Source organism: Ischnura elegans, chromosome 7 (assembly GCF_921293095.1).
Source record: "Ischnura elegans chromosome 7, ioIscEleg1.1, whole genome shotgun sequence".
Lineage (NCBI taxonomy): Eukaryota > Metazoa > Arthropoda > Insecta > Odonata > Coenagrionidae > Ischnura > Ischnura elegans.
The window spans coordinates 54076241-54102474 of record NC_060252.1 but is presented as its reverse complement, the minus strand read 5'-3'; positions in this window follow the sequence as shown (position 1 = coordinate 54102474).

Sequence of the window (26234 nt, the reverse complement as noted above, 5' to 3'; positions counted from 1 at the left end):
CACCATCAAGTGTTTCAACAACGAAACGCATCGTGTTTGAATAAATCCTGTGGAAATAAGGTATGTCTTATTTCACTAATACCAAGAAGTTGTCAGTCCCATGCGAAGAGAGCATTCCACAAAAAGAAAGATATACTGACATCAGGAAATTTAAGCATAGAATTAAGAAAAAAATTGATCAAAACTTACTCACTTAATTATATTAGCAGTATGCTTCCCTTATAAATGAGGTGTAAATCTTGCGAAAATATTGCAGTACGTCATTTAAATAATATTAAGAGCTTCCACCACATTGTGTCGCAAATCATAAAAGATAATACGGTAAGTAAATGTCAACTATTAGGAGAGAAAAAAATGTCTTCAATGGCCTTAAACAAAAGTCAGTCACTCAAAGGCCTAAAAAAATACAACCAACTTCTCGTAAGGGCAAAAAACTTCGAAAAAAATACGGTTAATTCACGAGCATACTTCAATGAGTAAGGTGCTTTCGATTTCCAACGCCAGCACCTGTCCTTCCCACTCGTTATTCCGGTTGCTGGACTTGGCCGTGAACCCTAAGGTTTACCATGTAAGTTTGATTAACAGCGCCGCGGATTGAACGCATAATAACCTCCAAGAAATTTTATAGCTACCGACGAGTTTCGGAATCATTAATTCCATTAACATCGCCGTCGTAGAATTCACAGAACCTCTCCACGTGGGGCTCGATTTTAAGAGGGTGAGCAGTCTTAAAAAGGCCAATCAGAGCAATCGGAGAGTTGCCTACAGAAATGCCTAATCACGATCTCCTAACGCCGAAAAGTCCAATGGTATAATTAAAATCCTTTGAACAAAACGCCGACCTTAAAAATCATTTTATGGGAAAAGAATATAAGCTATATTTACCGTATTGGTACTGTAGCCAGAAATTTCACATCTACATCTATGTAATACCCTGCGAGCAACCTTTAGGGCTTTTGGTATCAATCACCAGCATGCAGCATGCATGAGAATTCCCACATGCACATCACACGGTCATAAAAATGTTACACTTACTGAGAAAATATACCTCCACATTCATCGAAAGGCGAAACTAGCCTGCGACTCATGAAGGGATTCTGCCGATAAAGCTAGAACGCGCTAAACATACTGCTGAAATGCTAAGAAAAGTCATAAACATGCATTCAGAAATACGTAAGTTATTAGGCTGCACTACAAGCCGTCTAATCTATTTGTGAGTTCTTACGCTGCCATTATAGTCTCTTATTGATCGTGGAAAAGGCGACATTCCACATTCATGCAAAGGCAAAACTTGTCAACTACGTATGAATATGCCAATGAAGCCACAGCACGCAATACATGCTGTGAGAAATGTTAGGGAAAATTCAGAAACATGCATTGAGGAATAAATAAGTTAGCAAACAACATTACAAATCAATTAACAAATTTGTAATTCGTAACACTTCCGTTATATTTTCTTATCTGTCGCATTAATTCTTATAGTGCCAGCGGGACGATCAATCGGCCCGGGAGGTATATGCGAAGAGTGCCAAGGGCCGATCTATCGGCCGGGGTTTTTTACACTCACGCCTTTTACTTATTATGTTTCATGTAGCTTTGGTAACTATTTTAATAATCTCCCAATCTTTAACATACCCGTAAGTTTTAGGAGGAAATAAAAAATAATAGTTCCTTAAAATGCATATAATAATAATACATTTATTCCAACCATAATTTTAGACAGTTACAAAGTATCACAGGTATTCAATTGGAATATAGGTGTCCGATTGGAAAGAACGGCTTTGGGGTCACCTAGTCCGAGCCACCTTCTCAAAGATAAGAGTTCAGTTGCACAAAAGAATTCCAGTTACTGTTTTTATCGATATAAATATCCAGTTATTTATATGGCTTACGTTTCAATCGAAAAACACTGACCACAAGACAAATAATTAACATTAATACAGTTTGTATATCTATAATATATCTAACTGTCAGATTCATCAGTTGATTCATCAGGAAATATTCCAATATTAAAAATTGAAAAAAATTCCAGTTATAGTTACCAGTATATTTGTACAACTGAGGACATACTTTATGCGCCACGTATACAACCACACGACTAATACAAATAAAGTAAAAAAAAAGAAACAGAAAAATTCCTTTCGGGCTTTCCATATCAGTCTTCATACCTTCCATATCAGTCTTATGTAAATTTTTGTTATGAGATGAGTTCTAACATAAGCATGGTGGCTGGTCTTATTATCCAGTGCGCCGACTCGCATATAACATCCAAATTCGACGAAGTCTTACGTCAAATTTCATAGTTAGCAACGAAATCCGTAAATATTATCCCACTGTTGCTAATACCGTGACACCAGTTTTTGGAAAATCCTTCAGACTCAAATTCTTTTACTGGCCACCGCCACAATGTGCTCTAATAATTCATGAGGACTTTATTTCCTATTTATTCGAATATAAACCTGTTTGATTGACACGTTCTTATTCAAACTGATCTCCAGTGTCAGTTAGTAATCGAGTAAATGTAATCGGATTACTTGTGACGATTACTTTTGCAGCAATTTTTTCTTGTGACGATTACATTACATGAAATGTAATTTTTACTTGCAATTTACTATTTGCGGTGAAAAAGGAATCGTTACTTTCGTTTTAATCGTTACTTTCTCGACGATTATTTGACCGATTTCACTCATTTGCTTAGGCCTACAAATAACTTCGAATCCCTGAATACAATATTTTGCTTGTTTAGGTTCAGCTACTCCTATATTTTAGCATACTTATGATGGGTACAAAATATGATAGCCCTCGTGTCGCTACAGCAATTATAATTGTATGTATCGCAAGTGAAAATGCGACTTTAGCAATTTATACGCCTCAATTATTCCACATTTTTACTGCACTGTTGAACAATAGCCAGATGGTCTCCAAAATGAACAATCTCACAAATAGTAACCGTAATTGTAACTGTAATTTTACTAATTACTTTTAAAATTCATTAATTGAACTCTTAATTGATTACTTTTAATACGAAGTAATTGTTATTGAATCCAGTTACTTTTTTTCCAAGTACTCTTACCAGAACTGATTTCCCTATCCATTCATTTCTGAATTAATCCTATTTCTGTGGATTATTACGGACACTTCCTGATCCTCTCCTTCGCCATATCCCGCTGACACTGGGAAGGTCGTTGACGATAACCCCAAATCACCCACACGGATGGATCATGAGGGCGTGTGTCCTGAGTGGGCGGAAGCCGATTGGCTTGCCCGCATGACTTATGCGACACGTGCACCAGGTGACTGGGACTTTTTTTTCTTCTTCTTTTTGACCGATTAGTTCTCCCCCATGTGATAGCCATGCAGCATCAATTATGGAGGTTCGTCATTACGCATATCCTTTCCAAAAGAACGACTTTTCACATGAAACTCTTATATGCATAGCATGGGGAGTTCCATATCGACTTCATTGGATCGTTATCCTTTCGACATAACGGAATATATCGCACCAAATTTGGTAAGCTGTTCATAAATAATTCGCTGCCTCATTGTATTTATAATAGCTAACAACTACGATTACTCGCTCGCGTTGCCAACGAAAAAAAAGTTTAATGCGGGTGACTAAAGCGTCAATCGCCATAAAAATATACGCAAGGCACATGAAAAGTAGCACATGTAAATTTTCAGAATGCAATATAAATATAAACATGGAGCTAAGAATTAAGAAGAAAAAGAGTTAATGAATTGGAAAGCACCGTATGCTCTTGAAAATTCAACAGTCAAAAGTCAACTCTTGAAAATTGCGAGACAATCTTTTTCATACTGGGGCATAATTTTCACATAATTTCGTATGCTTGATCACATAATAATATTGCCTCTAAAATTCATTCGTTACTTGAATGCACAGCTTTAGAGCTATAATGAGTCCCTCAAAATACTCAAGGAACATCAAAGAGACAACGAAATGCGAAAGTTTCTTCTGAAAATCTACGTGAAAACGAGAGAACTTAGCAGGTAAATTTGATAAAAAGTTAATATTTTAAAATTCATACTCATTATGTTTACATACTACTTCCACTCTAATTCTGATTACAAAGACTAGTTTATAGATCACCTCCGAAAGAGTCATAGATATATAAATTGCACGGAAAAATATAGGGCAAAGTTTTTATCCCTGAACCACCAATTACCGAAAGGTTTATTGTTCGACTTTTTATCCACTTTCAATCGAACCAGAGACCCTTCAGTCAGAGGCAAACCATCAATAAGCGTTAGCAGAGATTCCTACGCATATCAGCAAGGAAAAGATTAATCTTAACCGAACACCAGGACACTACTGTCATAGTGTCCAAGAAACTAGATAGTGTAGCAATGTTCATCTTGACCCGAGAAAGATAAAAGGCAAATTTTCAATTTCATGTGCAGGTTAAACTTTTTAATGGAAAGTTCACGAATTTTGAGGTAATTTTCAAAGATTGGACTGAGAAAAAAAATTCTGATCATTCACTCTTGCACTTTGATCAATAAAATATTATGTATGCATTGCAAACGTTCCGCTGTGAGTACATTTCATGTAAATAAGGATTCCTGAGGCATTACATTGAAAAATCTTTGAACGCGAAGGATTATCACGATGCTGATTTTCCTAGCTATCCACCTTCGTCCAACTGATTTGCACACTTCTCCAGGCGAGTCACGGATGAAGAGACTTCCACAGCCTGTTTTATAATAATTATATCAGTGCACATTAAAATGGCCGCGAGGTAAGGAACTTGATGAATTGTTAATTTTTCATTTGAAAAATAGAAGAAAAAAAAATTAATTCTGTTTGCAGAGAGAAAACGTTCAATGCGTTAAGGCCCTGCGGGTAAAAAAAATTGCAAAGCTGATTTTCCTGGGCTTAAAATCATCTTAATCATACTACTGGAAGCTAAATAACAAATAAACAAAGAGAGATAACTTCAATACAAAAAATAAAACACCTTCTCTCCATTGTCAGCTTATTAATCTTATCTGACTTACGATGCGCCACATTACAAACACAAACACATTGGAAATACTTAACTCCAAATGCAGCAGAGGGCAATGGAAGGTAGCTGCAATTAAGATATTAGGAATAAATGGAATATATAATATGTGGAAGGAGGTAGATTAGTGGAACATCAGGGTCTTACAATTAGTCCAGTGCTTTCATGGATTAAATCTTTAGGAAAATTAAATTTTTTTAAACAACTCTTGGATTTATTTTGTATCTTCCAGCAGTGGGATTCCTTTGTTCAAATATGTAGCACCAATAACATCCCAAGCATTCATAGGTAAAACCAGTCAGTTACACCAAAACGGAATCTTAATTCCAATGGTTGTACCTATGTTCCAAATAATGAAAATATATATATTAATGTTAGCTGACAGGAGAACTGAGTGGAGAGCTGCGTCAAACCAATCCTAGGATTGTTGACCACTGATGATGATGATATATTAATGGAGAAATGACAAATCTAATAAGAACGCATCATTTAGAAATATCATCCACCGGGATGTAAACAGAAAAAAAACTCATTAGGCAACGACCAAACCAACAGCTCTCCCTCTCTATAGGTAACCGTTGCTAGCGGCTGACACGTAATCCTCCCTACCCCAAACCAGTCACCTTCTCCCCTTCTCAACTCCCTTTGCTACAGTTATGATCTAACTGGCGACCTCCTTTTTTACACCCAAACATTTCTCTCCCGCTTGACCCAGGCCTTTCCTCACTACAAGCATCACACTTTCTCTCCCCCACTTTGTTATTCATGGTAAGAGAGTGGAGGGGAAGTAGAGGGTGGCTGGGTGGGGAGTCTTGGATCTGTACCGGTGGACCAAAGAACCGCTCATCACCCCCTCTTCAGGGAAGATACCAAAAGGGAGGCCGACCGTTGGTTTATTTTTTTTCATGAAAGAGAAGGATCGTGAGTAGGTGAAAGTTAACTCCCCGTTTTGTTTCGTAAGGTGGGTACCGCAAAGCGTCTACGTTCGCTATCGCTAGGGCCCCGTTGCATCTTCGAAAGGAAAATTTTGTTGACAAACACAAGCATTTGGCCCGTGCTTCTAACTCCAGCAAAATTCCAGATTCGCAATCATTGACAGAAGGTATTTATTTCATGGAAAAAAAATTATTGTGATGATATTACCAAATTGTTAAATCTATTCTTAGCATAACTGATAACTTAAGGCTTTACTTTGTGAAACCTATCCATGTTGGAAATAAAGAAATAAAAACTTTGTAAGGTTCACTGTTATTTAATTAGCCTGACGATGTAACCAAGTTACGAAACCCGGGTCGTGCCCATAATTTAATAACAGTGAACCTTACAAAGTTTTTGGTTCTTAGCATTTGGCTGAAACGGTATGTTAATTCAACAGCACATCTTGTGTAAATTGTATAAAAAAATTCTTTTCAAAGAAAATAAGTTTTCATGCAGAAAAAAAAATTTAATTGAAAGGGCTAATTATGAATAATTGATGTTTTCTTTGTGCTTCTCATGCACTGTAGGGATGAGTAATCAATTTGGAAATTTCCTTTTAAATTATATTATTTCATCCCAAGCTTCAACAAGTCGGGGGTGGATCTGAGAACTGTTGTCTTGGTGAGCCAGAGTTTATCTGGCAGCAGTCGCGTAACCAGAAATATTCCTCGTGGGGTGTTACTAGTTGGGAGGTATGCTGGTTGCCTACACTAATACTCTGGTGTCGATTCCCACGTGTCGGAGAGCCATACATTACAATATGTCAACTACAAGGTGTATTCAATAAATAAAGGGGAATTTTCAAATGCCGTGGTTTTGGAGAGTTCGATTACTAAGTTTCTTTATCATGATGGTGTGTATGGAAAGTGAAAAGAAACGAAAATTTTTCAACCCGGAGGGAACCGAAAATACGAGGCCAAGGTTTAGTTTCGTTCGTGCACGAAATTAAAATCTCCAAGGTATTTAGTTTCGATCTTGGACGAAACTTTTCTCCCGGAACCGAAACTAAATTAATCAAACTCCGCTGACCGTAGTTAAGTTTCGATCCCAGAGTGAGTTGAGTGGTGGGAATAAGAGGGAACAATTTCGACCCATCACGTTTGAAAAACGCGTAGAGAGGTTTAAGCATTGAACCTAAAAATTGAATGGCCAGTTTTCGTTCAGCGTTCGGCTGTTAAAGGTAAAAATATTGGTGTCCCATGCATCTAATGGGGGTAGGCTGAACTTCTACTTCATTCAACCATACTTCGGACTCGGTGCGTGGGTCGAAACCGTCGAAACTAAACTGTTCGAAGGTGAAGGACGTGGTCCCTCCGGTGCGAAACATTATCTGCGTTTCGTTTCGTTTCGTCCCAGAGTTTAGTTTCGACCTGAAGTACTCATAGATCAGACTCCGATTTCGTTTCGATCCTGAGTTTAGCTCTCCAAATTTAAATACATTGGAGTATACAATACAATAGGATTGGAGTATACAATACAATAGAATACAAATTGAAGAATACAATACATTTAAATACATCCTTTACCAAGGAGGCAATTGAAACACGACTCTCCAAGAAAAACTTCAACAGAGACGAGGGTTTCAACTTAAGTAAGGCATGGAACCCGATTTTGAAAGTGGCGGGAAAAGCGCACTCTTTCTCCGCCAATCAGAACGACCCAACATAACGACCGAGGATATATAAACCTGGCACTTTCCTACTGGCATCATCGGCCCTGATGACGATAGAAAAGGATTCTATCGAAACGTCGGCAGCGATTGAGATGGAGCTCACCCGGATGGAAACCCGAGAAGAATTCACCGCCTTAAATACATTTCGTTTCGTTTCTACATTACGCTCCCGGAAACGAAACTATTGAAATTTTACTGGTCTTGACTTTCGTTTTGTTTCACTTGCTATCCCTGACATATATGCCCCCCGGGGCGGATCCAGGATTTCTTTCTGGGAGGGGCACAAGCAAGGCCGTATCCAGGATTTTGTTCAGGGGGGGCACAAGGATACCTTGTTATACAAAACGAACGAAATGATAATGGGACCGTATTAAAAATCTAGCATACTTTTAAGGGTCTGGGGGGGGCACGTGCCCCCGTGCCCCCCCCCCCCCGGATCCGCCTATGTATACCCCTGAGATATGATAACATTTTCAGCTACATTCATTGTTTACTTTGTCTGTGGAAGCCACTAAGGTTGGACGTGTTTTTACGAGCTCAGGGATTTTCGTATGGCAAAAGAAATGGACCAAAGAATGATTGCAAAGCAAAGAATAATCAACAAAAAAGTGTAACAAACCGTGTGAGCAGTTAACGGAAGTCTGTGACCAGTCTGCTATAGTAAAACAAGAACTTACGAGTGGTATGAGCCACTGGCGCAGCGAGGGGACTTAGAGGATAGCCCCTCTCCCCCAGAGCTTAGAGAAAGTTTTATTTTAAATCCATTGAAATTAATTGGATTAATATTACTTATATAATAGTGTAAGGATTTATAAAATATCCCTCAGAAGACCGTAAAATAAACCATTTTGAACCATTTATCTTAAAATTTGTCTATGGGAGGGCGCCCGCACCTCCGTCTTGCGGTATCCCATACCTCCTAGACCAGTATTAGTTGCGCTTAAAACCCCTACTACGCTTGATTACTAGATGCGCCCCTAGTATGGGCGTTTTCGAGATGTTTGTTGCAACGTTGAAGATGACGGACGCCCCAGTACATCGACAACCGATGAAAGTGTGGAAATTGGGATATAAATGGCTATGAAAATATAATCTAATTAATTTCCAAAGAGGACTATTCTGAAGGCAAATAAATATTTTTTTTCAAAAACTGATATTCCCGTTATTTTCTGAACATACCTTATATATATTTTGCTATAATTTTGCTGAAAGTTCAATTCATCATTAATTTATACAGAAGCTAAGAAATGTAGCTATATCGAAAAATGGAATGTTAGAGGTTAGATGCCCCAGTGATAGTGGTCTAATCTACATCATCTACCACTACATAATACCCTGCGAGCCACCTCTATGGTATTTGGCAGGGGGTGATCAATCGCCAGCATGCAGGATGCAAGAGGATTCCCACATGAACACCACAAAACAATTTAAAACGTGCTAACAAATTATACTTTCACATTCATGCAAAGGCAAAACATGCCACCTATTTATGAAGGCAATATGTGTATCTCTCAGCAGATAAATTGCGGTTAGTCGACTCGAAGGGAAAAATATCGGAGGGTCTTCTCGAAGATTCTTACTGAGTACAAGCCTGGAGGAAAGCCCAAAATTACGAATTTAGAACTATTTGGTGATGTATCATTACACTTCCATGATAATTGGCGGGTGTTGAAGATTCCAGTGCTCGGACAATCAGGCATCTCACACTTCCACGCTCCATGACCAGTTTGTTCATTCTCATTTCTGCGCTAAACTGAAGGAAATCAGATATGGACATCCTCAACATCGAGAAAGTTGCGAGCATAAATAAATATATTTAGATTCGAAATATACAAGTTGGCCGTCTAAACTGCTTCATCATCGCTCAGATTTAAGTTTTGATAATACACCTGTGGGATTATAAAAATACAATTGGTCGTTAAAGTGAGGCGAAGACTTTTAAGCGCGATTGCCGGAGGGAATTAAGTTCCATTTTAAAATGAATGAATTTTAATACGCGGTATCCAAGCAAGACACCTAGGATGATCATAAATTAAAAATAACAATATAAGAGAAGGAAAATTTTCCAATTAAAAACTAAGATGTACATACCTACTTACTTAGTTGAGGAGATAGTTATCAATTCCAGTAAAAATGTGAATAATGAACCAATGGCTGCAGAACAAAAATAAATTTTTGCACCATAGATTCATAGATACAACAAATGCAAGCATACACTTTTAGAGGATTCATCACTCCGTCACGATCGGTCCTACCTTTTTTTCCGCAAAGAACAACTCTTTACTGATTCTAACACCATCATCTACAAATTTTCAGAGCACAGAGAAAAGAATTTATTCAAAATTTTCATGGAAATAAAATATTTAAAAATTTGACTCACGATAAGAAAACACTGAAATAATTTTCAAACCTGATATAATAATTCCGCCCGTTTCAAACCCCGAGAGGACTTCAACTGTGATAAGATACAGTTTCCGGCATAATTTGGAGGAAATCATTGTTATTTAACATAATGCAATTGTCTATTTTTACAGTTTTTTATCGACTCATATTTCAGCACATAATGGCATTTTCAAGCTTAAAATGTCTTTGAAAATGGCTTTATCTACTGAAACCTGGATCAGGAGAAATGAATTGTGGAAATAGAAAAGTGCCTCCATTATGTTAATTTTACTTCACCTGAGTTTTACATACTCAGGGCATTTCTTTGCGGAATTTCTTCAGACGTCTCCATCGGTGGCCGTCAACCCTTTTCGACGCACTCCAACCGCGATCCTCTCCGAGAGTGCTGCCCTCACTCGGGGTCAAGGAGAAACGGGTTATACCCGCCTCCTTCCCACCCCCTATCTCCAATCAACCCTCTCTTTTCCCCTCACTCCATCTCACCCTCCTCCCCCCAATTTCAACTGAGCAATGATCTTTCCGAAGGGCAAGGCGGCTGAGAGAGTAAACAGCGACAGCGAAGCGGATAAGACGAATCATCGAGGAAATTTTTTTATTCATAGTTGGTATTTTAATGTCATTGCCCCAACTCAGTTCATTGAAGCTGGATGTACTTAGGATGTTTCAGGAGGAATTTGCACGATCTGCTGAATATGATTCCGCAAAAATCCTCAAATCGTTCGATCACTCGAGTATTAAACGATTTAAGTTTTTCCTGGTGAATGCTACTGACAAATATTTCTCGGGTTTGCATCCAGGTTAAAGCTTTTATGCAAGCCGACGTTTCGGAAGACGACTTGTCTTCCATCCTCAAGGCTGTGTTACTTTATCGAAGTTCAATTTCACACTGAACTTGATCGACCGTTTACCGAGGACAACAATACGGCTCAGGTGTCGTCCGATTGGCTGTAGGTCTTTTGAAATTGAAACGTTTAACCCTTATGTTTTTCAATACTCGAGTATTGTTTCAACACATTTTGTATCATCAACTGCTGATTTCATCTCAAAACATTTTGATCAACAAGTTCACCACCTTGCCTGTCGTAGTGACCAGCCACGGGACGAGTAAAGCCCAGTGTATTTCTGATACTACGAGTGACCGGGACCTCCAATTTAGGCATGGATCGCGATGGAAGAGGTCATTATGACCGCAGTACTTCGACGTTGATTTAAATTCATTAAAATTCGGCATCAATGATATTTCTGTCTTAAGCCAATTCAATACAATCAATTACTTCACAATAAATACTGGGTGAATCTAAAATACTTCAGGAGGTGATTGGGGAGAGAAAATTAAGCTTTTTTTTGTCCATCTCCATGAGGTCATAACTTCTTAGTTACTGAGCTAGAAACAAATATTTTTGTGCAATTTGCAGATACCATGAAAAGTGTTTTTCTTTGTTAACCAGCCTTTTCGATTTTTTATATAATACTCAGGTTTTTTAAGGGCATAAAATAAAGGATGGGCGTATATGTGTGATTATAGGTAATTGTGAGGAAAAGTTAATATTTGAGCTTAATTAAACGAGAGATATTAGCAAATATCAACTATAAGATTGCGTATTCTCACCCATCTTGAGATTATCTTAGAGAAAATGAATATGCCTACCTCAGTAAGATCTTTCGCTTTTATGGCTTGTTATTTTATTTTATCTTCTCGGGAATTAACCGGTTAATGGTCTCCATACCCACCAACGTTTCGACAGAGGAGAGCGTCTTACACGGGGCGATACATCTATATCTACATTATACCCTGCGAGCCACCTCTAGGGTGTTTGGCAGGGGGTGATCAAGCATGACCAGCATGCAGCATGCAAGTGGATTCCCACATGCACACCACGTGAAGCAACGTCGCAAAGTTGATAAATATGGAGAGCCTTACTCGAAGGAAATTACGAGAAGGTACTATTAATATAGCGCCGCATAAATATGAAAAATTCAGACCTGAACATTCAAGTGGGATCGCAGGCGAAAACCTTCAATTTAAACACCAATGAACGCGGAGAAAATCCAAAAGCACGAAAACAACTTTTCAACAGCGGACGTTTCGCAGAGCTCGATTTAGGCGAATTATACTAACTCCTAAGATAATCGGCGGGCAGCTCAAAAGGCATCTCATGTATGCATGTGAATTGATTATTCCCAGAACTGTAACATGTACTCGTAAAGTTGCGCGTTAATCAAGTAAGCTGAATATAATCGTGATGAACATTTAAAAAAATAGAAACTACACAGCGCATAATTTGGGTTTTTGCTGGATACTCCCAAATGGTGGTAAGGTAATGGAGTTCATTCTATATCTAATTGTTTTTAGCTAACGTGACCACTGGTTCTTACGGAATGGTTTGCACTTTTTCACCTTCCAAGATAGTATTTATGTATTTATATAGGCATGTATAGTTCCTTTTCACTTTTCCAGCTTCCGTGGCATAACAATTTTCATATCGCTCAAATTTTTCCTTCCCCTTATGCATGCTTGGTGAAGTGGTCTTCGATGCAAAATATTTCGGATGATAGGGAAAACACAACTATTTTTCAAAAGGAATATGCATAAAATACTTATGTATACATATAATAACAGGTCGGGTAATAACAGGCAGGTACTGGCCATTAAAAAAAAGAAAACTGGTAAGCCATTAATGTGATTTCCATGAGCTATTAGAGATATAATTAGCAGATATAATCATAGTTACATTGCCTGACACCCTCGCATGACACATTATAACTTCATATAATCACTCTCTAAGTTTCCGGTATCAAGATCCTTGTACTATAGTGCACATTATACCGCATTTACTTATGGTTATTACGAAATAAAGAGCAATTAGGCATGTACTAAGCTATTAAAAACTATTAGGAGCTTAGTAAAAAATTACTTTTTCACAAAGTAGCTAATTCTTGCTAAATATATATATATTATGCTTTTAGCACTGTATTAAGTGTCAATCTTCATTTTCCTTGTATTACTGTTAACACTTATATATAATATTATATACATAATATAATATTCAAAGATTTTTAATTGTGAAAATATATTCAATCCCATAGTAGAAAATCTACATTTTATTAAGCTTGAACTACTTTTAAAAAGACAAGAGGATTCGCCCCTATCAGTATAAGTTTGTATTGTTTAACTCTGTGAAGATAGGAAACGCATGGCTTGCCTCTGCAAGTGTTTCTATAATACTATCAAAGGAAATGAAAGAAATAACACACTGATATGCTCAAATCGAAGAAAATACGACATCCGTGGAACTGAATCGTCATTTATAAACTTTATAATAGCCTTGACTACTTCAGTATTTTTTTTTAATTGTCTCAAACCTTTTAACTTATCACCGCCGGACGCAAAGCGAGAACAAAAAGAAGAAAAACCGGAGACCAGACTTAACCGTTCCTTCAGTATTCAAAGCAACGCGTTTAACCCTTTCACGGCATCAATATTTCATTCTCTTTCGTAATTCAGCCACACTACTTCCAATGCAATTTCGATTATTTCCGTTTCTTACGACCAGTGCCGAGCAAGTGAAGCACATTGCTTTCGAGAATATATTCATCACTTACAGCACCGTCTCCAAAGCTTTGGCGGCATACTTTGATATTCAGAAATATAAATCTTAAACTGATTACATCATCATGCCTTTCAAATAGAGATTATTTACGAATTGAGCCACCATTTTCATAAATTACAAGCAGACAAGATAGCACTCTTTCATAGTTATACTTTGGTATTAAGCGCTTCAACCGCAAGGCACATAATCGGCCACAAGGCATCGGGCACATAACACATGTATTATTTACACTACATCTCGGCTACCTCAATCAATTTTATTCGGAATAAAAGCATAGCAGACTCGACAAAGCTATTTTTAATAGCGCTGGGAACGCTTAGTACCAAAGTAAAACTTGCTTGCTTGTGCATAACACCCTTCCTTGTTTTCTTCAACCAATATGTATTCCTAAAATTACGTCTCGCCTGCCTCAGTCAACTTAATAGCACATCATAATTTCCATTCTTTGTGCCACCTCGCACTTGCAGCAATTTTTTCACTAGTTTTCCAAAGGCTTCAACCAGAATTTGAATTTGGGACCGTTTGATAAAAAGACAGGAGCCTTATCCAAAAGTCTACCACGCTCCCTATCAGAAGAAAGATACAGGGTGTTTCATGAGGAATCTGCAATACTTCAGAATGTGGTAGGGGAGACTATTTTGAGCATATTGTGCCCACAAACAAGAGGGTCGCACTTCTTAGTTACTGAGCTATGGCAGCATAAGCCTTTTTTTCGATGCATTTTGCAGTTACCATGAAAACGGTTTATCATGGGTATATGTATCCTCATGCGCATTGTCTCTTATTCTCCTTCCTTCATATTAAAACCTACCTGAAGCGGTAAAATACTTAAATGCAATATACAATGTAGTCAATTATCAGCATGTGGCTATCACATTAATTTCATGTTTTCCATTCCGTGAGATTTAGGTGTGGCGAAGAATAAAGGAGGTGAAGTGGACGGAGAGGAGGAGGAACGACGAAGTGCTGGACATGGTGGGTGAGGGGAGAAAACTTTTAGATGAGATACGGAGGAGACAGAAGGTATTTATGGAGCAACTTCATAGCGGGAGGGGATGTTGAAAAAAGTGTTAGAGGGTAGAATGTTAGGTAAAAGAGAGGGAGGGGACGGAAGAGAATATGATTTTTAGATAAAATGAAAGGGATTAGCCCTTATTGTGAATTTCAGAAGGAAGTACACGAAGGGAGGGGAGGTTGCCAGAATGCTTCTTAAGGACTCTATGTCCTATGACCTTAATCGGTAGATTACTATAATAATAATCTAATATTTTCGACATTTTACTTAATACCCAGGATTTTCAAGGGCATTAAATTATTAAGTATGTACGAGAATGTGCGATTATAATTGTCTGAAACAATCACTCCCAAAATGGGTGAATTTCCGCAATCGTGTTGTTGATACTCCCTCAAAGCTCTCGTTTAATTAAGCTCCATAATGAATTGTTTCGTAAGATTATGACCACAAATTTTCGCGTAACATTAATTATTTAATTTCCTACAAATCAGGAGCATAAAACAAATTGTCGAAAAGGCTGAATAGACTTGTAAAACCGTTTACATGGTAACTTCAAAGTGCATGCAGTAAAATGTTTGTGTTACCATGGCTCAGTAATTCAGGAGTTGCGACCCCGTACTTATGGATAATAATGCTTGAAAAATACCTCCCCTACCATCTTTTTATGTATTCCAGATTTCTTCTAAAACACCCTGTATAGTGGAGGAGTTTGAAAGAAAACAAGAAATCTAATTAACCTCATTTTCCAGCCTCCATCCTCAGGCTACAGTTTGGTTTGCACTCGAGGGAGGAGGGAATAATATCCCACCACCACAAATTACACCCATCCATCTGGCTGAAAGCATTCCATGAGTGCAAAGAGAGTATATTTACCAGCCGTGACAACAGAGACCGCGGTGCAGTGACGGTAATCGGCTTGACATTCAAACCGAACAGGTGTTGAACTTTATGCATTCCTCAAGCTAAGATGGGAATAACGGAGGATGATTTTCAAGTAAGGTCTTATTTGATAGATATATTTTACAATATATAATGTACCGATTCTAAATTACATGTGCTTCCTAGACCTCGGTGGCGGAGGGGCAAAGTCGTCGCCTGCAAGACCGCAGTTGGCGGGTTCGAGTCCCGCCTGAGTAGGTTGCCCTTATTTAGCGTGTGGTGTTAATGTTGTTTTGTCCGTTGTTAAAACGCCAATATGTAAAGGCCTCATTGTGCTGTTTTCAGGGGTTATTGAAATCAATAAATTAAGTAAATAAATTTAGGATGAAAAACTCGCAAAATACATAAAAACATAAGGAGCTACAAAGAGCGTGCGTACTTGCGTGAGTGTGAGTTTGGCTATTCCAATTGAGAGATAGGGGTTTGGTCCATGTATTGGAATGCTCTTTTTCCTTCAAGCTAAGGCAATGACTGATTCTGGATAAACTTTTTCGAGATTCCCACCGGGTTAAAAATTCCATTTGTGTCGATTTTCATACATTTTCTTAATTTTTTGATCTCCGACTTGGGGCTTATCATAACGGCTACTGAATTAGTAGCTGAAAACTAACGTAAAATACAATAATTAATTAATTTTAATAATTAAATACCATTTAATTAATTGAAAAAATTATTTCAGTAGCCCTGAAGATGATCCCCGTGTCTTAGCTCGAAACGCCGCGAAAATCCATGAAAACCCTCCAAATGGGAGAAAGAGAAGTGTCATTTTATATGAAAAAATAGTTTGGTCAATAAAGCAAATCATGAAGCCGTTGCAAGAGGATAAAGTTGGAAATTTTCAGAATAAATCAAGGGTAGTCGTTGTTCGCTAAGTTTTTTCAACTCACCTCACATATATTGTTGACGTGAAGGCACAGGAAGTAATAAATCGAGCAAGTTATGCCAAATTTATTTTAGAATATTTTTGCGATGTTTCAACATCCTTACACAAAAAGTGATTTTTGAGGTTCTGGCTAGTTTTTTTTATTTCAACCCACTGTGCGTTGGCACGGATGGAGTTGTTAATCAGGCGGAAATCCCGATATAAGCTTAAGCATTCACAATGATTCATGGTTACAATCAAGGGTACTGCATAGATGAGGCCCAATTCCATACCATGAAAGGCTATTTCTGTTATCACTTCGGTCGCATTTTAATCGGTTTTCAACTATGTCCGCGGCGCGGTAATGAGTACAATGCGATCTTTTTTTTCCAATATTTTGCATTATTATGTTTGTGATTTCGAGGAATAGCATGGAAAAGGTATGAATTTCATAGATAAAATTATTATGTATATAAGTTTCGGTTAACACCCCAACTTATACCTTATTTCCCCGTGAAACTAAGAACAATATGTCCGTCAGCGACACGAGTGGCGAGTTTTGTAAACCCATTTAAATGTGCGGTGGGTGATACATTTATAGGCCCACTTGAGGATATTATTTTGTAATATTCGTGGAAAGGGGAGTGGTTCACTAGGAGAGGACTTTTCAGGGTCGATATATCAGAAGTAAAAGGGAACATTTGGATGAGATGTACTTTTGACTGTATCTCCCAATCATTTTTGGAAGTGATTTGAACCATGGAAGGGATGGCAAGTGAAACGAAACGAAAATGTTTTGTCTTGAAACGATCCTCTTTTGTAATATTCGTCGTTGCAATGGTCGATGAGCGCTGTGGGATATCATACGGCCAATTGAGTTTTTTTATTCCGTACTGAATCCCTTCCATCAGAAAAATTGCAGGTCAATCGAGAGCATGACCAACTGTCACTCCTCTTCTACCTGTTGCCACGAACTCTGAAAGTCATCGAGCCATGGGTCAATCACCGGTGGGAAAAAGCCTACGTCGTCGTCTGCGTTGGCGCATGATAAACTTTCCGCATGGAGTTCACGCCACATTCTTCTCTTCACCTCAGCTAATATTTAAGCTGCTCGCTACGCACCCGGCATTCGAAAAGATCAACGAGCCAGCAAAGTGTTTTGTCATCTCCGAGTTGGGTACGTGCTGGCAGTATGGCGTGCATGCGAATCCTCACTGTCCTCCACTCCCTTGAGAGACTCTCTTTTCCCGATATAACGGTTTCAAGCCAAAGATATGAAGAAAGAAGAACAAGAACTATTGTTTTCCTCTGCTTGAGATGACGGAATGGTGGATTTCTAGTCGAAAACATAGGGTGATGACATGCAGAGTGAAAACAAAATTGCAGAAAATCCTGCGCAATGTGATATGACGAGTGTTTTAGCGTATTAAAAATAGTTAAAAGAGCAAAAAAGACACTTGGTCATTCATTTAGTAGAACCTGTTACGAGTAAGTGATCTTAAGCAGGTACTTGATTCCTTTTCAGCTCCTTAAACGAATTCCATCTCAACAACGAGTTATTTTGAGATCTATGGCGTTATTTTGCTGATAACTCAAGACCCAGTAAAGTATGAAATTTCTTATCACGAATCTTGTACTTTCAGGCATTTCATTTCAGTTCTCCTTGTTAGCCTGAAGAAAATTCATATTTTAATAATAAATTAAATTTTACCTTACATAAATTATAACTTTTGTCGGTTTGAACTAGATCTCAATCGATAATCGAAAGAAGGAGTTGATAATTTTAATGCCAATCAAAAAACATGGAAATTTCCGTTTTTTTACGATAGGCAGCAGATATCAAAAAGAAGACTATGATTTAAAGTAAAAAAACGGAATTTGATCCGTTTCTTTGAAGAAATTACTTACTTTGTGGAATAGTACCTCGGTATTACTCGCCAAACGGACAAGTAATAGATGGTACGAAGAGTAGATCAACTTCAGAAAGAGTCACACACTTTTCTTGATCTCTTTTTCTGTTACGAACGGACATGTAAGTAATCATATGATTTCAGAATGGAATTTTCAAAAACGCAACGCAGGATGTCTCAAAGAATGTCGTAATATTATATGATGATTCCATCAAAGTAAACAGGAAATGCAATATAGGATAAGGTACATCCTATGAAACAGTAAATATTTGCAAACAAGGGAAATTCCATCTCATTTTCCAACAATGAATAAAAAACAACGAATCATCAATCTGACACTTCCTCTTCGCAAACAATTAGCACAATACTGTTATAAGTCATTTACAATGCGCCAAATTTATATTAAATAATTATTTCCAGCTTCAAAGATTCCTCATCAACACGTCTGTTAGCGGAATAGTGTTGGCAGGCTCTTGAATACTTCTATGGCGCCTAACTTATACTATATTCAAACATTATTAAATAATAATTTATCAAATTTGTAAGGAAAAAAGACAGAAATCCAGTATTTCAATTACTTGTGCATTTAAAAGCATCTTTTTTTCCGTAACATCTGAACATCTGACTTTTAGCCTATGTTTTCTCCCCAGAAATTGGTATTGGTTCGATCAGAACGATGTACACACAGGAATTTACTCCAAATCGATCAGCACGAAAAAATACTAAACACCTAAGAGTGATGAATGACTCCTTTCTTTCAAATACGGCTTCGTGGTCTTTTCGTCGTGATTGATGGAGATGTATGTACGCTTAAAGCAGTGAAAGGATATAATCTCCAGAGGAACTGATTATTCAGGACTTTGGAATGAATATGGAGTCACGTGCACACTTCGCGACCGACCTAACATGGGCGACCACCATACGTCATATCATTTGCGTTTACAATTAGTGTCCCGCTCAAGAAACGCCAGCGGACACGTGCTTGGACCATTTCCCGACGAAATTAAAACCATCGCAGGCACTTTCAGATCTCAGGAGGATACCATTTGCATTTCTATAAGTACCTCCTACGCACATACAACATCTCCCACTCAAAGGCGAAGGAGGAAACCAGGAAAGCGAAGAGGTCCTTTCTTCCCTATCGCAACGGGGAGTCGACGAGGAAAGAGCTTTATAAACCCACTACCCCATAAATGGGCCACACGAAAGGAGAGGAGGAGTGTGTGTTATATCACAAAATGGCGGATCCCAGGTCGCTGGGCGAAACGGTAGGCGGTTGGCAGAGAGAGAGAGAGACAAGAGACGAACGCAAAACGCACGGACGACAATGGAATTCTCCGGAAGCCCCCTTATTGGACATGTCCCGACGTCTGGCTGCGGCCGTGGTGGGGGCAATAATGGGGGAAGGGGATTGAGTTTGGCCTACAGGGGAAGGGAACTCTGGGAAGGCGTGTACCACGTCCACACGCGGCGATGGCAACCACGCCCTCCCCGCCACCCAGTCTCTCCCGGCATGCCTCGCGCCACTCCCCCTCCCAACACTTTTCCATTCTCCCCGCTCCTTTTACCTCTCTCTCCCTAATGGCTTCGTAAGCCAGAATCAAAACTCGTGAGATCCGTTATGCGGCCGGCCGGTTTGGTGGTGAGGGCATCTCTCTGTCCCACCCCACTCCCCCCTTCTTTCTCCTGCAGGGTATGCAGCTCTGTTCGGCTCCCGCGCATCACAGGGCAGGGAGTGAACGACCTCGCCGTGGCCCCGGGAACGGAGCGTGTGGTGTTCGGCGTAATGGCGGAGGTGGAGTGGGGAAGGAGGTGATGGAAGGAAGTGATGGAGGGGGGAGGAAAGCGATTGGGAGGAGAGAAGAGGATGAAAGGGAAGGGCGAGAGGGGAAGGAAATGACAAAGGAGCGCACAAAGTCAATCCTACAGAGGCGGGAAAGAAACGGAGAAGAAGAAGTGGAATAAAACTGATGTAATCGGGACCTTTGATGGACAAATCCATTTCGAATGAAATAAAAATCGAATTTAATTTTCAACGACCGAGAAAATCGAGATTGAGTCATGATCATCGAGTTTTGATCCAAACTCGGCTTTTCAATTTCGCTCTAAGCCATTTAATTTTGTCTCAGTTTCACTACTAGCTAAAGTAATCCATCCCATGTGAAAGACTTGTTTCCAGGGCTGGAAAAATTAGAAAGATATTATTTTCTAAAAAAATATTTTAAAAAACCTGTCGATTTTTTTCAAATAATCGATTTTTCGGTTAAAATTTCGATTTTTGTTAAAAATTTAACCTTTTCGTTTCGATTAAAAATCAATTTCGTTCGAAATTTTTCTATCACTGCTTACAAAGTCAATCCCACAGCGATGAATAATCCTACAGGAGAAAAGGAGAAGAAGCAGAATAAACTGAAGTAATCGGGAATAGTGATGAAAATATCGATTTCGATTAAAATCGGAAATCGAGCTTTAATAGTGAAAGAAATCGAGACCGAGTCATGATCTTCGAGATTGGATTCACACTCGAATTTTAACTTCGATCCTCACCATTCTGTTTCGTTTCACCAATGTCACTTCCGACTATTATAACGTAATCTGTCTCATGGGAAAGAGATTTATGCAAGGCAAGTAACATTGGAAATGCACGACCTCAATCATCAAGAAATCATCTCATTTAGTTGATCTTTTCAAAAAATATCAGGGAAGCCGTATGCTTCCAAGTATGTTCTGGCACAAATCATCATCAAAAATCACAAATCAACATCGTTTTTTCGATTGATCGATCTTTTGGTTCAAATTCCAATTTTACTTAATTGAAAATTCAAGCTTCTCACTTCGATTGAAAATCGATTGCTTGCATTTTTTCATCAAGGCACACAGTCCATCCTACAGAGGTGAGAAACAAGAAAAGAGAAAAAAGTGAAGTAAAACTCATGTAATCGGGGCTAATGATGGATAGATCGATTTCGATTGAAATCGAAAGACGAGTTTTAATATTCAAAGATCGAAGAAATCGAAATCGAGTCATGATCTTCGATTTCCCATTTTAGTGAAGCCGAATTGTTTCAACCGTGAATTCCAAAACTATAATGTGCGTGTCTTTATAAATTTTCGCCACTAGTAATTCTAGATTTTATTGTAATTAGATTATTTCTACTACTCAAATGCATATTTTGAGTTTTTCCGATTTCGATTGATATTATTAAACAATAATTAACATTTTAACAAGGAGCAATGTGAATATATGAAGAAGATATCATTCTCTGACATATAAAGAAGATATCTATTGAAGATGAAGAAGATATCAATCTCTGAGTACTGCCGAAAAACAATCGATAAACAACAATAATTGACATGTTTGATAGATATTCAATTTTATCTGTGTAAGTTATTGAATTTATCTATTAGGCCAGCGTGAGAGTAAGCCAAATTGTATCAAACTCGAGATTAGTCCAACATATGGCATCAGGTGGTCAACCTCATGAAAAAATAACCGATATGCCAGCAACAAAACGAATGTCACGGTTTACGTACAAGTCTCGGAAAAGGGGAAAAACTGGCGTGAAAGGAGAGACATCTACCGACAAAAGCAAGAGAGGGGAGGGAAGGACAAGCTGGAAAAGAAAGCAGATGAGATGAACTTGAAATAGGCAGGAGAATAGAAGGATGGAATTCGGAAATATTCTGGGCAGGAAGTGGCGTGGTAGAATAATTCAGAAGCCGGGAGAGAGGGGAAAACAGGTTATAAAGGTAATATGCATATGGGTAATTCGAAGAAGTAAAAAATCGAACATTTCCGTGATAGTTGTGTGAGTTTTTCCCATAGTGTGATTAAATAAAATCCACGTATTCACCTAATGAATTTTAATTTTAACACTACCTGGGTTTCATTACTTAGTATCTCCATCATTACCTTCAAGTGAGGCTGATTCTGAGAACTGAAACCCGCGTCGTGATAAAATTTACACTTAGGAATTGAAAATCGTTTTAAATATATGTTGATATCCACAGTAAAAATTTTAGAAAGTAAAGTTTCCTATTTTTACTATAACATATGTTGATAAGGTTTTAGAAAATATTTAAAAAGAGAAAAATTTAGAGTACGTAATGTCGTCATGGAATCAATAAAAGGAAAATATACCTCGTGGTTTCAGGTGCCTTGGGGTCATAAATTTTAAGTCAACTTTCAACTACGTCACCTGAACCACGTCCATTGTCAGCCTCGTGAATACAGTCATGGAGGTATGGATTAAAAATCAAAATTTCATGGAATAAAAGGGATAACACCATTAATATGAACATTCATGTGAAACTACAATCATTAGTACAATTGTTGCTTACCAAGTATCTTTGTTGGGGGTTTTACCAAAAAAGCTGTTTGTTTCGATGATTTCGGAAAGGCATAATTAATGTTATGGCATGGATTTAAAAAAATTATGTCATAAAAATAACTTATTATAGCAATAAATTGATTTATAAACTTTAGGAATACGATTCAGAAAACACGGTAGCCAAAAATTATATAAATTTTAGTTCCATAACTATTCTCAAGCGCAAAGGATGCCCCGATAAAGTAATCGAATATATTTTTGACTAATCAAAAATAATCAATGAAAATGTCATTACTGAAGGAATGAGTGGCAGAAACGAAGTTAAATCGGTGTGCAATACATTTATTTACTAATTTAAGATCATAATTGGGAGGAGATTTGTAAGGGGATATGACTCATATGAATAATTTTAGATATTGATATATTAGACGAATCTGAGTTAAATACAAAAATATATAAAAATATTAATATAAGATAAACTCGTTCTGTACGGAGAGACTTTTGAAAATTTAGCAGCGTGTTTCAAGCACTAAATGCTCCCATATCTGCTCTACTCAAAAATAAAATTGGAATAATATTAACTACGTCTTTGTAAACACACTATAAGTGAGGCATGTCTCACAATTAAGTGATCAACCGACATCAAGATACATTATCACCTCATCTAAATATGTTTGAGAAAGAAAAGCAAACACAATGCTTAGATGATTTCCTTTTATGGCCGCACGGTATACATAGTCAGCATCAAATTGATATAGATTTTTCTTGTTAGCATAATTAAATTACCATAAGGAAGATACAATTACACAATTCAGAATGTAATAAAATGTGGATAAACCCCAATAATTTGCACACTAATTAAAGCAGCCCATTAGCATTGAAATTTGAAATGAGTCAAGGGTTTGTTGGTTTTAAAATTATTTGCAAAAGCCATATCCAGCTACATCCTGCAGATAAAATCTTGCCAAACAAAATTCACAATCATATTTTGAGTAGTAAATGATTAACTCTGGTGGTAAAAAATATGATCGTCCTCTAACAATAATTATCTTTAATTAAAAATGAAGGAAGCATTTTCGACGTACAATTAAACAATGTATTCGAAATGAGGTGTGACATTAAAATTATACCTAATAAAGTTATTTTTACGAAATAGGGTCTTAAATCAACCAACCAATTTAGAAATGAAAATATAACTAGTAAATTACAGTATTCGTTTAACATTTTATTGAGACCCTAATTTGACTCGTATTTTTCAGCAATAAGGAAAGCGCTGAAAGCAATGGTCAAAGGATTGCATAACAGTAATAATAAATCAATATTATTGTAAAGTCGGTTTATTTAATTTGATTGATGGAATAATAAACGAATAGTCAATTGAAAAAAATAGACTGCGTTACAGTGCAATGAATTTTTGATTAAATAAACGGATAGCGATTTGAAACAAAAAACAACTGGGTTCTGAAAGCTACTTTGCAATAATGCCTATTATTATTTGTCAAAATTATCTCTTAATGCGTAAAATCACGTTTTGAATACATTTTGAAGTCACCGAAAAAGTATGATGAATAATTTTTGATTAAATACACGCATATTGCTAAACCATATCCCACAAAAAAACTGAGCTCTTAACCTCACTTTTCAATCATACGTATTTGTCAAAATTATCTCTAATAACGTGAAATTCGTTTTGAGTATTTTGCAGCCACCAACCAAATATTAGAAAATACCTTAAAGTTTAACCCTTCCGTGACCGTGCAAAGTAACTCAGTTACCCCAATAATGTTAATGTCGTATATGTTTTTTTTCACTTCGATATTTTTTGTATTTCACCTCAACCACTTTGTCGTTCCTTAGGCGACGGATGTTTTTTTTGCATTTGATTTTTTGTTGAAAACTTCAATTTGTATTGGTGGCGTAACTGAGTTACCCGAAACTGCTGCTAGCGTGAGGAAAAAAACTTGTTTGTTACATGAGCGCAGGGAAAAAAGTTGAATTCAATACATTTTATTATTACTTATATTACGTAATATTCTACATGATTTTACTGTTTTTACTTGTTTTTTTTCATAGAATGTTAGTCAATGTACAGTCACAATCGCAAAATATGAAAAATTTCTGCCATTTCAAGCAAAAACAACGTAAAAACCTAAATATAGCCTACAATTTATGTATAAATATACAAAACAAGATATTATATGCTTAAAAAAAAAGACATGGTGTTTAATTACAGGAATAAGTCAAATACAACGTATAATTTATGAATTATAAATGGGGTAACCCCGCACAGTCATACGCGTAATTTTTCTAGGCATAGGCACCGAAGGATTAAAAATGTTTTTTGAGTGAATAACGAAGAAAAGAATACAGAAATAAGGTAGAATGCATTGAAATGTCGGCGACTAAGACTCGGAAGGGGCTAATGAACCGGAATGTGACTTGAGAACCAGTGGGGCCAAGGCCAAAGACGTTATTCGACCAAAACACAGTCATTGAAGCAGGAGGGCGTGGAAATGATAAAAACGAGGGAGATTCAGCTCAAAAAAAGAAAAAGGAAATAGCAACGAAATGTGGAAGATTTCGAGCAAGGTTGATCTAGAGATTATGGAAAGAGCCGACCGACCGCTGATGCGGGGAGGAAAGAATATGATGGGGAAAATGAGGTAGGCATGGGTGCTACGGCGGAAGGCAGTGAGATAAAAGAGATCTGACATTCATTCCTCATCAAGATTTTCAAAAAGACCCTCCCCAGCAAAGGATGTACTCAATAAAAACAAAAAATAATCAATTTTCAAATGACCCATTAGTTTCGAAGTTTGCAGAGATTTGCGTTGTTTACAGCAAATCCATCAATTTTAGAGGTGAAAACAATTTGTTTTCTGAAAACTGTTGATAATAGATTCGGCTTTCTAATACCAAAATTGCAAGATATTGGAACCAAAACTACGAAAATACCAATCGCTCTAGTTTGGGATACTTGATTTAATGCCCAAGTTTCTTATTGATACTTTTTTGATAAAACATTAAGTACAAACATACTATTGATCCGAAATATTTTGAAGTAAATGATCCAACGTGTAAATAATTTCTCTATCGTATACTTTTTGCTGCATTGAAATTTATGATTTGATCGTTTAGACGATCAAGCTACTCAAACTCGGGTGCCTTGGTTTTTTTTACAGACAGTAGATGTGTGGTACCCGGCGATTTCGTCTTTCAAAAGCGTTTTCTTCTTGAAATGCCTAATTAACGCGTCATGAAACATGTGGGCAGTTTTTGGCGAACAGCTTTTTTACCTCGCAACACTCCGCCGTCCAGTCCAAAAAAAAAGGAAAGCAATAACACGTGTGGAAAAGGCTGTTTAGCCTCAAGCGTGGGCTGTGGCTGCAGTGATTGACGGCTCTAAATCACAGAAAAAGTTTTAACTCTTACATTTTTTGTAAGCACCTAAAAACAAGGTTCAAATAGAGTATAGTGAGGTTAAAACGTGGT